Genomic DNA, 17,461 nt, shown 5'->3' on the forward strand with positions numbered 1-17,461 from the left:
ATTCTTCCACCACTGATTAAGACTGGGGTGGCAGATATTGGGGATAATATTCATTTAGCCCTCTGAGCTTTCTGGGCAGACTTGGTGACCTTGCCAACTCCAGCTGCCTTCTTATCCACTGCTTTGATGATAGCCACAGCAACCATCTGTATCATGTCACAAACACCAAAATGACCAGAGGAGGATAGAGAAGCTCTCAACACACATGGGCTTGCCAGGAACCATATCAACGATAGCAGCATCACCAGATTTCAAGAATTTGGGGCTATCTTCCAGCTTTTTCCCAGAACGATGATCAGTCTTCTCCTTCAGCTCAGCAAACTTGCAAGCAATGTGAGCTGTGTGACAATCCAGCACAGGTGAATATCCAGCACTGATATGGTTCAAGATAATCACTTGAGCTGGAAGCCACCTGTTTCCATCAGTGCGTCATTTTTGCTGTCACCAACCACATTGCCATGATGAACATCTTTGACAGACATGTTCTTGACGTTGAAGCCCACACTGTCACCAGGAAGGGCTTTACTCAAAGCTTCATGGTGCATTTCAACAGACTTTACTTTAGTTGTAATGTTGACTGGAGCAAAGGTGACCACCATGCTAGGTTTGAGAACACCAGTCTCCCCTCGACCCAGAGGGACAGTACCAATACCAATTTTGTAGATGTCCTGGAGGGGCAGACACAAGGACTTGTCAGTTGGATGAATTGGTGGCAGGATGCAATCCAGAGCTTCAAGCAGCATGGTGCTACTGACATTGCCATCTCTAGGGCTGACTGTCCATCCCTTGAACCAAGGCATGCTAGCACTTGGCTCCAGCATGTTGTCACTATTCCAGCCAGAAATTGGTACAAATGCTACTGTGTCAGGGTTGTAGCCAATTTTCTTAATGTAGGTGCTGACTTACTTAGCAACCTCCTCATATCTCTTCTGGCTGTAGGGTGGCTCTGTGGAATCTGTTGTTAGCTCCAACAACTAGCTGTTAGCTCCAACAGCTAGCTGTTTCACACCCAGAGTATAAGCCAGAAGGGTATGTTCACGGGTCTGCCCATTCTTGGAGATAACTGCTTCAAATTCACCAACACCAGCAGCAACAATCAGGATAGCATAGTCAGCCTGGGTCAACATGTTTTCGATAAAGTCAGCATGTTTTTGATAAAGTCTCTGTGTCTTGGAGCATCAGTGATGGTCACATAGTACTTGCTGGTCTCGAATTTCCACAGGGAGATATCAATGGTGATACCACACTCACATTCAGCTTTCAGTTTGTTCAAGACCCAGGCATCCTCTTCAGAGACTTTCTGTCCAGGTGGGATACGCTTCCACCCATCCTGAAAAAGTATCCACAAATACTGGCAGGTATCTGAAATCTCCTGCAGCTCAAGGCATTTGAGTCCAGTCCTCAGTGGCACAGGTTCCTATGTTGGGTCCTCATCTGGGGAGGTCCAACAGCAGTCTTTGGGTTTATTTTTAGCACAAATCATGCAATTCTGATTGACTCGCTGGATGGTGTTGTGTACGTAAGGCCCCATTACATACTTTTGAATCCATTGTAATTTGGCATCTCTCCCATAATGGGCACTATTTTTTTTTTTAATCACTCATCAGTTTTATACACATCAGTGTATACATGTCAATCCCAATCACCCAATTCAGCACACCACCATCCCCACCCCACCGTGGTTTTCCCCCCTTGGCGTCCATACGTTTGTTCTCTACATCTGTGTCTCAACTTCTGCCCTGCAAACCGGTTCATCTGTACCATTTTTCTAGGTTCCACATACATGCGTTAATATACGATATTTGTTTTTCTCTTTCTGACTTACTTCACTCTGTATGACAGTCTCTAGATCCATCCATGTCTCAACAAATGACTCAATTTCGTTCCTTTTTATGGCTGAGTAATATTCCATTGTATATATGTACCACACCTTTCTTTATCCACTCGTCTGTCAATGGGCATTTAGGTTGCTTCCATGACCTGGCTATTGTAAATAGTGCTGCAATGAACATTGGGGTGCATGTGTCTTTTTGAATTACGGTTTTCTCTGGGTATATGCCCAGTAGTGGGATTGCTGGGTCATATGGTAATTTTATTTTTAGTTTTTTAAGGAACCTCCATACTGTTCTCCATAGTGGCTGTATCAATTTACATTCCCACCAACAGTGCAAGAGGGTTCCCTTTTCTCCACACCCTCTCCAGCATTTGTTTGTAGATTTTCTGATGATGCCCATTCTAACTGGTGTGAGGTGATACCTCATTGTAGTTTTGTTTTGCATTTCTCTAATAATTAGTGATGTTGAGCATCTTTTCATATGCTTCTTGGCCATCTGTATGTCTTCTTTGGAGAAATGTCTATTTAGGTCTTCTGCTCATTTTTGGATTGGGTTGTTTGTTTCTTTAATATTGAGCTGAATGAGCTGTTTATATATTTTGGAGATTAATCCTTTGTCTGTTGATTCTTTTGCAAATATTTTCTCCCATTCTGAGGGTTGTCTTTTTGTCTTGTTTATGGTTTCCTTTGCTGTACAAAAGCTTTGAAGTTTCATTAGGTTCCATTTGTTTATTTTTGTTTTTATTTCCATTACTCTAGGAGGTGGATCAAAAAAGATCTTGCTGTGATTTATGTCAAAGAGTGTTCTTCCTATGTTTTCCTCTAAGAGTTTTGTAGTGTCTGGTCTTACATTTAGGTCTCGAATCCATTTTGAGTTTATTTTTGTGTATGGTGTTAGGGAGTATTCTAATTTCATTCTTTTGCATGTAGCTGTCCAGTTTTCCCAGCACCACTTATTGAAGAGACTGTCTTTTCTCCATTGTATATCTTTGCCTCCTTTGTCATAGATTAGTTGACCATAGGTGTGTGGGTGTATCACTGGGCTTTCTATCTTGTTCCATTGATCTATGTTTCTGTTTTTGTGCCAGTACCATATTGTCTTGATTACTGTGGCTTTGTAGTATACTCTGAAGTCAGGGGGCCTGATTCCTCCAGCTCCATTTTTTTCCCCTCAAGACTTCTTTGGCTATTCGGGGTCTTTTGTGTCTCCATACAAATTTTAAGATGATTTGTTCTAGTTCCGTAAAAAATGCCATTGGTAATTTGATAGGAATTGCATTGAATCTGTAGATTGCTTTGGGTAGTATAGTCATTTTCACAATATTGATTCTTCCAATCCAAGAACATGGTATTTCTCTCCATCTTGGTATCATCTTTAATTTCTTTCATCAATGTCTTATAGTTTTCTGCATACAGGTCTTTTGCCTCCCTAGGTAGGTTTATTCCTAGGTATTTTATTCTTTTTGTTGCAATGGTAAATGGGAGCGTTTCCATAATTTCTCTTTCAGATTTTTCATCATTAGTTTATAGGAATGCAAGAGATTTCTGTGCATTAATTTTGTATCCTGCAACTTTACCAAATTCATTGATTAGCTCTAGTAGTTTTCTGGTGGCATTTTTAGGATTCTCTATGTATAGTATCATGTCATCTGCGAACAGTGACAGTTTTACTTCTTCTTTTCCAATTTGTATTCCTTTTATTTCTTTTTCTTCTCTGATTGCCGTGGCTAGGACTTCCAAAACTATGTTGAATAATAGTGGTGAGAGTGGGCATCCTTGTCTTGTGCCTGATCTTAGAGGAAATGCTTTCAGTTTTTCACCGTTGAGAATGATGTTTGCTGTGGGTTTGTCGTATATGGCCTTTATTATGTTGAGGTAGGTTCCCTCTATGCCCACTTTCTGGAGAGTTTTTATCATAAATGGGTGTTGAATTTTGTCAAAAGCTTTTTCTGCATCTATTGAGATGATCATATGGTTTTTAGTCTTCAATTTGTTAATATGGTGTATCACATAGATTGATTTGCGTATATTGAAGAATCCTTGCATCCCTGGGATAAATCCCACTTGATTGTGGTGTATGATCCTTTTAATGTGTTGTTGGATTCTGTTTGCTAGTATTTTGTTGAGGATTTTTGCATCTATATTCATCAGTGATATTGGTCTGTAATTTTCTTTTTTTGTAGTATCTTTGTCTGGTTTTGGTATCAGGGTGATGGTGGCCTCATAGAATGAGTTTTGGAGTGTTCTTTCCTCTGCAATTTTTTGGAAGAATTTCAGAAGGATGGGTGTTAGCTCTTCTCTAAATGTTTGATAGAATTCACCTATGAAGCCATCTGGTCCTGGACTTTTGTTTGTTGGAAGATTTTTAATCACAGTTTTAATTTCATTACTTGTGATTGGTCTGTTCATATTTTCTGTTTCTTCCTGGTTCAGTCTTGGAAGGTTATACCTTTCTAAGAATTTGTCCATTTCTTCCAGGTTGTACATTTTATTGGCATAGAGTTGCTTGTAGTAGTCTCTTAGGATGCTTTGTATTTCTGCGGTGTCTGTTGTAACTTCTCCTTTTTCATTTCTGATTTTATTGATTTGAGTCCTCTCCCTCTTTTTCTTGATGAGTCTGGCTAATGGCTTATCAATTTTGTTTATCTTCTCAAAGAACCAGCTTTTAGTTTTATTGATCTTTGCTATTGTTTTCTTTGTTTCTATTTCATTTATTTCCGCTCTGAACTTTATGATTTCTTTCCTTCTGCTAACTTTGGGTTTTGTTTGTTCTTCTTTCTCTAGTTCCTTTAGGTGTAAGGTTAGATTGTTTACTTGAGATTTTTCTTGCTTCTTTAGGTAGTGTGTGTTTGTGCTTTTCATGTTTTTTTCCCTGTAATTCATTTCTAATCTCATAGCATTGTGGTCAAAAAAGATATTTGATATGATTTCAATTTTCTTAAATTTACTGAGGCTTGATTTGTGACCCAAGAAGTGATCTATCCTGGAGAATGTTCCGTGCGCACTTGAGAAGAAAGTGTAATCTGCTGGTTTTGGATGGAATGTCCTATAAATATCAATTAAATCTATCTGGTCTATTGTGTCATTTAAAGCTTCTGTTTCCTTATTTATTTTCATTTTGGATGATCTGTCCATTGGTGTAAGTGAGGTGTTAAAGTCCCCCACTATTATTGTGTTACTGTCGATTTCCTCTTTTATAGCTGTTAGCAGTTGCCTTATGTATTGAGGTGCTTCTATGTTGGGTGTATATATATTTATAATTGTTATATCTTCTTGGATTGATCCCTTGATCATTATGTAGTGTCCTTCCTTGTCTCTTGTAACATTCTTTATGTTAAAGTCTATTTTATCTGATATGAATATAGCTACTCCAGCTTTCTTTTGATTTCCATCTGCATGGAATATCTTTTTCTATCCCCTGACTCTCAATCTGTTTGTGTCCCTAGGTCTGAAGTGGGTCTCTTGTAGACAGCATATAGATGGGTCTTGTTTTTGTATCCATTCAGCGAGCCTGTGTCTTTGGGTTGGAGCATTTAATCCATTCACGTTTAAGGTAATTATCTATATGTATGTTCCTATGACCATTTTCTTAATTGTTTTGGGTTTGTTTTTGTAGGTCCTTTTCTTCTCTTGTGTTTCCCACTTAGAGAAGTTCCTTTAGCATTTGTTGTAGAGCTGGTTTGGTGGTGCTGAATTCTCTTAGCTTTTGCTTGTCTGTAAAGCTTTTGATTTCTCCATCGAATCTCAAGGAGATCCTTGCTGGGTAGAGTAATCTTGGTTGTCGGTTCTTCCTTTTCATCACTTTAAGTATATCATGCCACTCCCTTCTGGCTTGTAGAGTTTCTGCTGAGAAATCAGCTGTTAACCTTATGGAAGTTCCCTTGTATGTTACTTGCCATTTTTCCCTTGCTGCTTTCAATAATTTTTCTTTGTCTTTAATTTTTGCCAATTTGATTACTATGTGTCTCGGCATATTTCTCCTTGGGTTTATCCAGTATGGGACTCGCTGTGCTTCCTGGACTTGGGTGGCTATTTCCTTTCCCATTTTAGGGAAGTTTCCGACTATAATCTCTTCAAAGATTTTCTCGGGTCCTTTCTCTCTCTCTTCTCCTTCTGGGACCCCTATAATGCGAATGTTGTTGCGTTTAATGTTGTCCCAGAGGTCTCTTAGGCTGTCTTCATTTCTTTTCATTCTTTTTTCTTTAGTCTGTTCTGCAGCAGTGAACTCCACCATTTGGTCTTCCAGGTCACTTATCCGTTCTTCTGCCACAGTTATTCTGCTATTGATTCCTTCTGTTGTATTTTTCATTTCAGTTATTGTATTGTTCATCCCTGTCTGTTTGTTCTTTAATTCTTCTAGGTCTTTGTTAAACATTTGTTGCATCTTCTCGATCTTTGCTTCCATTCTTTTTCCAAGGTCCTGGATCATCTTCACTATCATTATTCTGAACTCTTTTTCTGGAAGGTTGCCTATCTCCACTTCATTTAGTTGTTTTTCTGAGGTTTTATCTCGTTCCTTCATCTGGTATATAGCCCTCTGCCTTTTCATCTTGTCTATCTTTCTGTGAATGTGGTTTTTGTTCCACAGGCTGCAGAATTGTAGTTCTTCTTGCTTCTGCTGTCTGCCCTCTAGTGGATGAGGCTATCTAAGAGGCTTGATGGGAGGGACTCCAGATTTTTTTAATATGGCAAAAATAAGCATAAAATTATCAATAATCACAATAAAAGTAGGTGGATTAATTTTCCTATTAAAATGCAGGTCTCTCGTATATTGAGTTAAAAGCAAAGTCCAAGATGCATATTAGTCTGCTCAGGCTGCCATAAAAGAATTCCATAGACTAGGTAACTTAACAGAAATTTATTTCTCAGTGTTCTGGAGTCTGAGAAGTCCAAGATTTAGGTGCCAACAATGTAGATTTAAGCTGAGCCTCTTCTCTTGGCTTACTGATGGTTGCCCTCTAACTATGTCCTCACATGGTGGAGAAAGAAAGAGGATGAGAGAGAGGGCTGTAGTTTCTTGTCCCCTGCTTAGAAGGACACCAATCCCATCGTGGGGGCTCCACCTTCATGACCTCATTTAAACATGCCCCACCTCCAAAAATCATTACATTGGGGGTTAGGGCTTCATCTCATAAATTTGGGAGGGGGAGGCACAAAAACATCCAATCCATACTAAGGCACATCTGAAACAAACATGTGAGGGTTAAAAGGATGGAAAAAAGATACATTAGACAAATGTTAAACTAAAAACAAGCTAATAACATCAATATCGGCAAAAAAAAAAACTTAAGGTGAACATCTGATAAACACAGAGTCCACCCACAAGATAGGTCATGCATCTTCCTAACTACACAAGACAGCTACAGAATATATAGACATACAGAGAGAGATTGGTAAAGCCACAGTCATAGCGGGAAAATTCAGGACACTTTCCCCAGAAAATGACAGATCGAGTAATTTTTTTTAAAGTTGGATTTATACAATACCATTATAACTTGAATTTTTTGTGGTTTCTGGTTTTCTACTTCTGTGTTTGAGAACCGTTCATCTGTTTGCCTGTTCATCATAGCTGACCTACAGGGCCCCTGGGGGAGGCGAGGGTTGTGCGTCCACATGGGGGGCACTGGAAACTTGTTTCTAAGTCTTATTTCTGGTCCCTGCTTGTGCTCATCAACTACCTGTTGGGCAAGATTTGTATCTCTAGCCTGGTGCTGACACTCATCACTTTTGCCTGTGGATAAATGCTGCTTAGGAGAAATAGGGATGTGAGGATGGAGGAGAAACAGGGATTGACTAGATATCCTAGGCCATCTCCCACCCAACTTCCATCATGCCTAAATTTGAAGTTTTTTTACAGTTCCTATCTTCACAGCAGTCTGGTCCCATAAGTGTTTCAATCTGGTGTTTCCTGTATGTTCATCGGTCTACTCAAAATTTCAGGCTCCATGACAGTACCTTATTGGGGCAGATTTATTCTGTTTTTGTTTCTTTTTATTTTTTCCATTATTTCATATAATTATTGGTCTGAAGAAGACGGACACGTGTTTGGTTCACCCTCTCCACCTAGCTTTCTCCCTTTCCACTCTTTCTCCCAGGCTGGTCCCACCCTCCACATCATATCAGTTCCTTCATATTTGCCTTATACTGTTGCCCTTGCAGTCATATGAACCTGGGCCAATCCTACTTTACCGTGGATACAAACTCCCCTGAATAGTACCTGAGTCTTGGGCTTTACATATGAATTTTCCCATGACCCAGTGAACAGTCTTTTCCTTTACCTTCAGGGAAAGCCTCAGCTCAGGAGTATGGGAAGCACTAAAGTTGATCCCAGTGGACTGTCTCTGCTGTGCTCTTTTAGAGTCCTTTGAACAGGGAGAGGGAGTAGGTTACTAGGGACCTTCCCACCTCCCTTCCTTACCCTGAAGAAGCACCTTGTTCTCACAAAGAAAAATTAGGGGCAGTCCAACAGAAGCTCTTGGCAACCAAGCCTTGCCTTGTCACCATGGGAATAGTAGCCTGTGCGAGATATTTTTTAAAATTGAACAATGATGCCCAGGAGTAATAATAAAAATATTTTAAAATGGTAAGGGCACCAACTTTTTAGAAGAGTTTGTCTTCCCAAGGACCTACTCCAGGACCTGGAGATCGTGGCACCTCACTAGCAGCCTAACGGCTACCCACCTATCCCTATATGAACACACACACACACACACACACACACACCTCTGCTAGCCTCTTTGGCTCCTGATCTCATCTAAACTTAGTCCAAATCTTTAGCTTTCTGTGTCCCAAACTCATGTATTATAGAGGTTTGTGAATCCCTTTTTGAGCATACTCACTGACCGCCTAAAAACTATTCATGAGAAATATATCTAAGGTAAAACTTTTCATTTCCTGCCAGATCAGCCAGTCTTCTTATGTATGAACACTGAACTGCTCAGCTGCTGTGAAATATGTTGAAAAGGAGTTATTATGCTTGTATAGTCATCAATTATCCCAGGAAAGGTAGTGTCTTGAGAATGGGGTGAAAATTAATTTATTTCCCCTGTATATGCTTTTTCTCTTTTGAAGATTGTACCCTGTGTCTATTGAAAAGATAAGGGCTGTTTTTTAGTGGGGATATTGCCTCCACTAAGGAATCTTATGATTTGCTTATTCATCACATTCTCTTATTAGCTTTTTATTCAGTCAATAGTATTTTTCCTAGTGCTCACAGCTGAACAAAAATTCGCTTGTATTATAGATGGGCAAAGTACCAGTTACTCTCCCTCTGCTTCCACTTGCATCCCAATAAGATGATATCTCTCCAAAAGATTCATTTCCCCTATTCATCTCCCTCCCCACATCCAGAAGAGTATGACGGGTGAGACAAAATGCACTACCCCTCTACCTGTGGTCCCCCTGAGCCAAACCCTGAATGTTTCAGCTCCAGATATCGTAGAATTTCCCTTGCAGTGAGTCACTTCCACTTAAAGAATCCCTTTTTAAAACTTTTATTACACATTCCCAGAGTGTCTATCACTGTCCGTTTAGATTTAACTATATAGATAAAATTTGCCAGATTCTTTTGCTCACCACTGTTTGCTCTCCTTTTTTTCTGCTCCTAACTGAGGTCTCTGCTCCTATTTATTTGATGTTTGGTTAGAATTCTTACTCTAGTATTTTCTACGTATGAGTATGTTAGTGATATAATTTCTGAAGTCTTCCAAATCCACAATATCTTTCTTTGACCTGCAGGGGACTGACACCCTGTGACCCCATGTTTTAGAATAACCAATTTTTTTTTTTTTTCCATTCTAAATGAAAGGAAATTGAGGCTCAAAAAAGAAGGTAACCTGTTCAGGTCACGTAGCTAGTAAGAAGCGGGTGACTAGTAATGGGGTGGGGGGGCTCAGATAGGGAGTAACAATCAAAATCATAGGATAAAATAGAGTTTAATCCAACTTCAAGTTTATAAAATGGTGTAAGACTGCAAAGAGCTGGCCAGAGGTGAGGCTGGCATGGGTGTGCACCATGTCAGTACAGGGAAGCTAGTGCATGTCAGTGCACTCCACTTTATACTGTGCTGTCCACCCTAGGTCTTCAGGGGTGTGTGGTTCTCATCCTTGGTGCAGCCAGGGTGCACCAAGGATGAGATCAGCTGGGTGCAGCTGATTATAAATCATAATAAAAATCTCTACACTCTGTGTAGGTTTCTCAGCATGTTCTCCTTACATTACACAGAAACAGGCAACCGTGCAGGATTCCTCATTTCTCATTAGTTCAGGACACAGTTTGGGTAAGAAGCTCAATCCAAGATCAACTCCTAGGTGTCCTTGGCTCCTGTGTATGGGCTGGAAGTCAGATAGTGTGGGAATAGGGTGTTCAACCATCCCCTTTACTCTTTTCTTCAGGGGCAAATCCAGTTACAGAGATGAGATCTTCCGGCTCCTAAGCCAGAACACTTTCTACAACCACAAACGTCTTAAGTGAGAAGATGCTGAGAGAATCAAACAGCAGAGTCTTTGTGTATCAGACCTTTACCTTTGCTACCTGTGGGGGTGAGGACTAAAAATGTGCAATTCCTCACTAAAAATCAGAGAGAAGAAGGGGAGACTATAGATAACTGGGGGAGAGGGAAGGGCTGGGTGATACTGGCCCTGAGCATTGCAAGAATGCAGCAATCAGGAGAGGCGTGAATAAACAGTCCCCATATTCCCCCTACTCCCACCACAGCCCAGGGGGTTTCAGGATGCACTGGGCAAGGCTTTCTCCCTCTATCCCCAACCCTCTGGCTTTGTTGCTTTCATCTCAAAGCCCCCAGTGTTCAGGACTCCTTCCTGCCCCTCTTGAAGCTTTCATTCTTTTTTTTTTTTTAATTTTATTGACGTATAGTTGAGTTACAATGCTGTGTTAATTTCCACTGTACAGCAAAGTGACTCAGTTATACATATATATATTCTTATTCATATTCTTTTTCATTATGGTTTATCACAGGATATTGAATATAGTTCCCTGTGCTATACAGTAGGACCCTGTTGTTCTTAGAAGCTTACATTCTAGCGCAAGGAGACAAAAACTAAACTAACAAAAAATAATGATATTTACTATAGAGTGAAATGTAGTATATGAAATATTGGGATAAGGGGACAGAAGATGACAGAGGAGGAGAGGACAATATTTTATAGGGAGTGGTCAGGGAAGGCCTCTCTGGAAACCTGGCATTTAACAGAGATCTAAAGAAAGAAGGGAGAGAGTCAGGCATGTACCAGGGCTGGGGGTTCCAGATCAAGGAAGCTCTCCAGGAAGTGCCCAAGATGGTCCACTGGAGTGAATGAAAAAAATACTTCCACCTCCATTTATATTTTCACCCCCAAGATAAGAATTAAGTGAGCTAACATTTAATGTATCAATTACAAAAGAATATATACATATATAACATAAATAATATATATGGAGTGGATGCTCAGTTTGTTGAAAATCGTAGGGGTGGGAAATTAAAAGTTCAGAGATTACTCCTGCCTAAGGCCTCCTGAAAGGCAAGGGTAGATTTTATCCATGTCTTTGTCTTCAGACACCATCATATTATCTGGAACAAAATAGGTATCAATATTCCGTGTATATCTTTTTTTTAATCTCCTGTATATATCTTTTTTATCTCCTCTACTTCATAGCAGAGTTCTTTTTTTTTTTTTTTTTTTTTTTGGTATTTTTAATAGCAACTAGGCCTATGCCTTGCGGATGGGTCCCTAATAAATGAATAGATGAATAGATGGTCGGAAGAGTGAATCAATGTGGGGAGAGGTGATTTACCGGAACTGCATGCACTGAAACGCTGCAAAGGCAGCCTTGGCACAGTAAAAAGACCTTGGGCGTTGGCGTCTGACAGGAGTCAAGATCATCCAAGGACTGCCCACGGGCAATTTATTCACCTTGTTCCCTCATCTGTGAAACAGGAAATGGATTAAAGACAAAGATGATGAAATGAGACAATCCTGTGGAAAACACCAAAACACAATGCCTGGCGTTTAGGGGGTGGTTCCCACCTTCCATCTCTCTGCTCTCCTCATCCCCACCCGCCAGGCAGCCCGCTCCGCACTGTCAGTGCGGGAAATAGCCGCTAAGACAATGACAGGTAGCGGCGCCGGCTTTGCGCCCACGATGCCTTTTACCAAAACCACAAGGACCCAGAGTGATGGAGACACAAGTTTGCCAGAGACTGGTGAGATGAGCCTTAGTGAACTGAGAGGAAGATAAGTTGCGGGGAAAAAAAAAAAAGGTTGAGCCCCCATGAGCTATTGCAACCTTGGACTAACAGGGGTACACTCAGGGACCACGTGACGCAGCATGTGGCACCTCCACCTCTCAGTTCCCTGCCACAATTGCAGCCCCCTAAAAGGGTGGGAAGCTCTTGGGGGCCAGAGCACGGAAGTTGCGCAAACCACACCATGCTGCCATTGGCCGTCATGACTGTCAATTCTCACCCACCTCCGCTTTCCCCCGCCTCCTTCCCCCTCTCCGTTCCTCAGGCTGATCCTCCGGCGCCATCTGCAGGCCGCACGCGGAACTCCATCCGCCCTGAAGAAGCTTTTGCCCGCAGCGAGTACTAGCTGCTCTAGGGCTGGGCGAGGTTCTTTCCGGCTCTGCTAGTGTGCCGGGGCGGACCTGGAAAGGGGCTGTCCGAGCAGATCTCAGTCCCAGGAGCAGTGAGGGAGGGTCACAGAGGGATAGGTTGGGGCATCGGGGAGCGGGACTGGAATGGAGCAGCCCCGGGAAGTGCTGAGGTGGGCTGGGGTAGTGGAAGCTGATTAGAACAATAGCAGAGAAGCAATGCCTGGGGGGGAGGGGGGAGAGTAGGGGGGAGGTGGGGGGAGGGAAGTCACGTGCCGACTGCTTGGTGGGTCATCCAGGCTCTGCTAAGAGCTGTGTGTCTTGAGGCCAATTGCTTGATGTCTCTGTGGAGACAGTTTCCTTTGAAATGGGGATGACTGTAGCTGCCTCCTATGGCTGTTATGAGGATAAAATTAGTTAATATTTGTAAAGTCCTTAGAGTAGTTTTTTTTTTTTTTTTTTTCTTAAAGTAGTTTTGTTCAATGAAGAAAGATGGTCACCAGCAGCATTGGCATCAGCTCTTGAGAAATGCACCTGGCCACACTCTAGCCTTATGGAATCAGGATCTCACAGGAGCTCAGGAATGTGTTTCAACAAGCTCCCCAGAGGATCTTGATGCAGCGTAAACTTTGCGAAGCACTGGTCTGAGTTTCTCAGGCAGATCTGTTGATGCCTCTACTTGTTAAAAGATGCAGGTTACGGAGACTCACCCCAGACCTATTGAACTTACACTGGGATTGAGTCCCAGAATCTGTGGTTTTTAAATGCTACTCAAGTGATGAGTCTGAACAGGAATGGATGGAGAATCACAAATGGGCAATCACTTTAATTTACAAATAGGGAAATAAGAACACACTCCCCCCCCCCCCCACAAGAGGCAAGGGAGCTTGCCTAAGGTCTCCCCGCAGGGTCCTAAGAAGCTGTGAGGCTCTAAGGTTAAACTCCTCCTGGACACCCCTACACCCACCCCAACTAGACCGGTAGCCTCCGACAAACTATCCTGTTTCGTAATCTGTGAAATGGGGGCAAAAGTCACACCTAGATCAAGGGGTGACTGCGAAGATCAAATGCGACCCAGATAAGTCCCCACTGGGGATATAGATTGGACTGAAGTGTTCATCCATCTCCAGGCCTCAGAGCCTGAAATTCCTGCAGGTGCCTGGAACCCTGTAGGGTGGTTTTCCTTCTAGGAATTCGCTTGATAAAATAAGACTCCTTGGAAACTCAAGTCACCAGGAGAGGAGCTTCAGGGAGACAGTCAGATGTCTAGGCCTCTTAGTTTGGCCTGAGTCTGGCCCAGCCCAGTCCTGAGCCATCCCCTGAGCCGAAAGACCAGCACAGCCCAGGGTTTTCAAGTCCCAGAGTGCAAGAGAGGATAAGAAACCATCCAGCTCACCGCTGTCTCTTAGCCCCAGGCAACGTCCACCCTCGTATTTCTTTTACTGGAGAGAGAAAAATCCCGGCTTGCTGGCGGCCTCCTTCTTGGAGCCTCTGGTGTCCCGGGAGGGAGGGCTTTACCCTTCCGTGAGTGCACTGTCTTCCTAGGATAGGATGGACCAGGGGTCTCTGTAGACAGTTTAGCTGCTAGGCCTTCAGGGCTGACCCTATGTGGTTTCTGGAAATTTAGAGACCCCACTCCTGTCCTCTTTTGAAAAGGAGGACAGCTTCTAAGCCAAAGTGAGGTGAGCCCACTGTGAACTCATAGGAGAGGAGGAATAGACCATCCCTTCTGTGCTTTTGCATAGCTCAGGGTCAGTTCTGGAATAGGATATCCAGGCATTCATCCCCAACTCCTCCCCAGAGGCCAACGCTCTAGCCCTCCATGCTGCTTTTGCCTTTGTATATCTGATGACAGTTCCCCTCACCCCTCACCTATCAAGTTCAACTCTAAATCCCTCTCTCTCTCTTCCCCCACCCCCATACTCTCCTCAGGTAGAGGCAATAGTCTCTTCTTTGTTCCCAGAACATGTTGTTTGCAACTAAATACAGAAATCAGCCCTCTCTGTTAGGATTTTTTGAGTGTTGGTGGGGGGAGAGACATCTGTCAGGATTCATGGAATAGTCACTATCCCAAAGCACTGGCCTTGTCCCCTGACTCTCTCAGGCTTGGCTTTAGTATTTGATGAATCCCCATCTCTCCAGAACATGTGAGTGGTCTTTACCTCATTATGGGTTTGACGACAGTTAAATAACCCAACCACCTGCGACTTGGCTAGACGTATTCTTGTCACATTTATAATGAAATGCAGACTACTTATTACATATTGCCAACAAGGTGCTGAGTCCAAGGGACTGTGCAGTGTGTAGTCTTATCAAAGGCAAACACCTGTTCTCAAGGATGTCAAACTATTTCAACAGCATCATATCAGCATCAGCTGAAAGTGAAGTCTCCTTGGTGGCTCAGCAGATTCCTTGAGCAATCCTTACTCTGTCACTGTTGCCAAGTTGCAGTGGGTTTGTATCGAAGCTTTCAGAGCACAGCCTCGAAAGGGAAAGCAGTGCTGGAGCTCTGCCACGGACCTATAGGTCCTGATTCAGCCAACTCTAGGCTGTTAGTTTTCTGGTGGGGGTCAGTTTTACACTTAAGACAGAAATGGAAGACTGCCACCTAAAATGGTATCAGGCCAATTATTTCAAGCCTATGGTTCAGTTGCTATTCCAGTGACCAGTAAACAGACAAGGAGTAAAGCATCAGCTATTAGCTAGGCTCAGGGAGACAGGATGCTCTGGGATTGGCAGGAACCATGTGCTGGTTGAGATGCCATTACAAATGGGCAAAAGTCCATTGGGAGGTAAAAATATAAATGTCACCTAAGAAACAGAGGATCTGGGGAAACAAGGCAGGCTTTTTCTTTGTCTTCTGATGAGCTATCTCCCTTTGAATTCTTTTTTCCTTTTCCTTTTCACTGCATCTCAAATTTAGTTCTCAGTTAATGGCCAACCTCATTACCATCATAAAGTCCAAGCTTCTCTGTCTCTCTCTGTCTCTCTGTCTCTCTCTCTCTTTCACTTTGGTCTATGTTATTCCTTCCCATGTCCAGTCCTATGTCCCTTCCTGACCCTCCCTGGGTATTCACTATCATGTATTGAATGTGAATCCTTTCACTTCACTCCTTGTCATTCAGTTGGAGTGGATTAGTATCTCTAAGTCAACATGTCAAAAGTAGAAATCACACACACACACACACACACACACACCACTCCTTCCTTGGATTTCCCATACCCGTTAAGGAAGACTTTATCCTTGCTCAAGTCGCTCAAGTCAAAAGCCCAGGAATCATCGCTGAGCCCTCTTTTTCTCTTGTTTCTGGAACTCCCCATCCGTAAACAAAGCTCGTGGGCGTGTCTTTCAAAATAAATGCAGGATCCAACCGGTGTTCACACCTCCACCACTACCACTGGAAGCTGTGCCTTCCACATCTTTGGAAAGCTGGAATAGCTCCGCCTAATCGCTTTCTCCCTCTGCAGCTACTCTCATACCCTAGAGGTTTTGGTCCACACAGCTGCCAGGGATTTTAAAAAATCAGGTCATATACTCCCTTGCTTCAAACGCTCTGTTTAGAATAAATCTTGCGCTTATAATAAAATCCAGCCTCCTTATTATGGCCTACAAGGTGCTTAGCGGCAATGGCAAATACATGTGCTCCTTAAGGTATGTTCCTTTCCAGGGCAAATTCTCTGTCCCCAGAAATGTCAGGCAACTTCAATAGCGCCATTCTCTACTGCCTCTTCCTTTTCATAACATTTTAACATCTCCAGAGTCCATAAAGAAGAGAGAATCAGCAAGTCCCCTTGTGCAATAATTTGTTCTCCATCTATGTATGTTACTACCAGTCACCTGTACGTTTTAAGATAATTTAAGGAATAAATTAAGTGATTTGATAAAACTATCATAGTTTTTCTCTTCTTTTCCTCTAGCTTTTTAATGTTAGTTTTACAATTACACTTCTAAGGTTTACTCCCTCCAAACCCCACTGAGCACCTGGAATTTAAGCAGTGATTCTAGTTTCTCTGTATATATTTTACATTAAGTCAAGTTAGGAAAAGCTTTCAATATTATTCCAACACCATCGACTTTTACATAAACATCTGTTCTATTTCAAAAGAGTTGTCACCATCATCACATATCAATTATGTTCTCCCCTTCTTTGACCAGCTTTTCAAAAATAGCACCCAATACTAAAGGCATCCCCTCCTATTCAGTTTCTTAAACAGTAAGATGTTTTCACAAGCCCCTTCTTTGGTCGTCAGTTTGGAGATGCCTAACTCTGGAGCCCTCCCTTAGGACTGGAAAATTCTCCATATACTAATGCACGGCCTGGGAACCGGGAGTGCAGGTGCTGGCCTCTTCCTGCTGGTTGGAGAGTCTGTGCAACAGCCTCTAGGCGAAGTTGGCTCCTTTGCTGGGGACACCAAGTCAGCTGCCTGCTTTGGGCAATTCCGTGCGCTGGAAGCTGGTGAAACCCACCGCGCCCACGTCCGCAGGTTCTGGGCCCGGAGCCTCTCCCGGGAGGTTCCGTCCACCGCCGCCGCCCACCCCGCAGCGGCTGAAGGGGCTGTGACGGCCGCGCTCCCGGCACCGATGGTCCGAGCTGTGAGCCCTGCGGCTCCGGAAGCGGGGCGCGTTTCTCCAGCTCCGCGCAGACGCTGTGTCATCAGAGCCGCTGGTAAGGCGCGAATCTGCCGGCTCCTCCCACTCCCGCGCCCCGCTCGCTCAGCTCCTCTCCTGAAGACGGCTGACGCGGGTGAGCAGGAAGAAATGGAGGGAAATGGTTGTTTGAAGTTTGTCCCGGAACAGGGAGGCTGACTGTGGCCCGAGCGTGGGGAGTGAGTGGATGGATGGGATCGAGGCGGGGTCATCAGCACGAGCAGGCTGGCTGGGCGCGCATCTTCCCGCGCACCGCCTTTCAACCGGTCAGCCTGCGTGATGGGGGCCACGCCCATCCTTTCCTGCCGCCTCCTTCAGTGGCCTGACTCGGCCATTCTGCTTCCGAAGTGGGTGAGCTACTGTCCAATGAGGGCAGACAGCCTCCGCAA

The 17,461-nt window shown here is 43.3% G+C and overlaps 1 pseudogene; it reads right to left on the bottom strand.

The window, feature by feature from the left end:
• Positions 1–50: 50 nt before the first annotated feature.
• Positions 51–1,136, bottom strand: LOC133099632 (elongation factor 1-alpha 1-like; annotated as a pseudogene).
• Between the last annotated feature and the right edge of the window lie 16,325 nt (positions 1,137–17,461).

The sequence above is a fragment of the Eubalaena glacialis genome, chromosome 10, assembly GCF_028564815.1.
Source record: "Eubalaena glacialis isolate mEubGla1 chromosome 10, mEubGla1.1.hap2.+ XY, whole genome shotgun sequence".
NCBI classification, from domain to species: Eukaryota; Metazoa; Chordata; class Mammalia; order Artiodactyla; family Balaenidae; genus Eubalaena; species Eubalaena glacialis.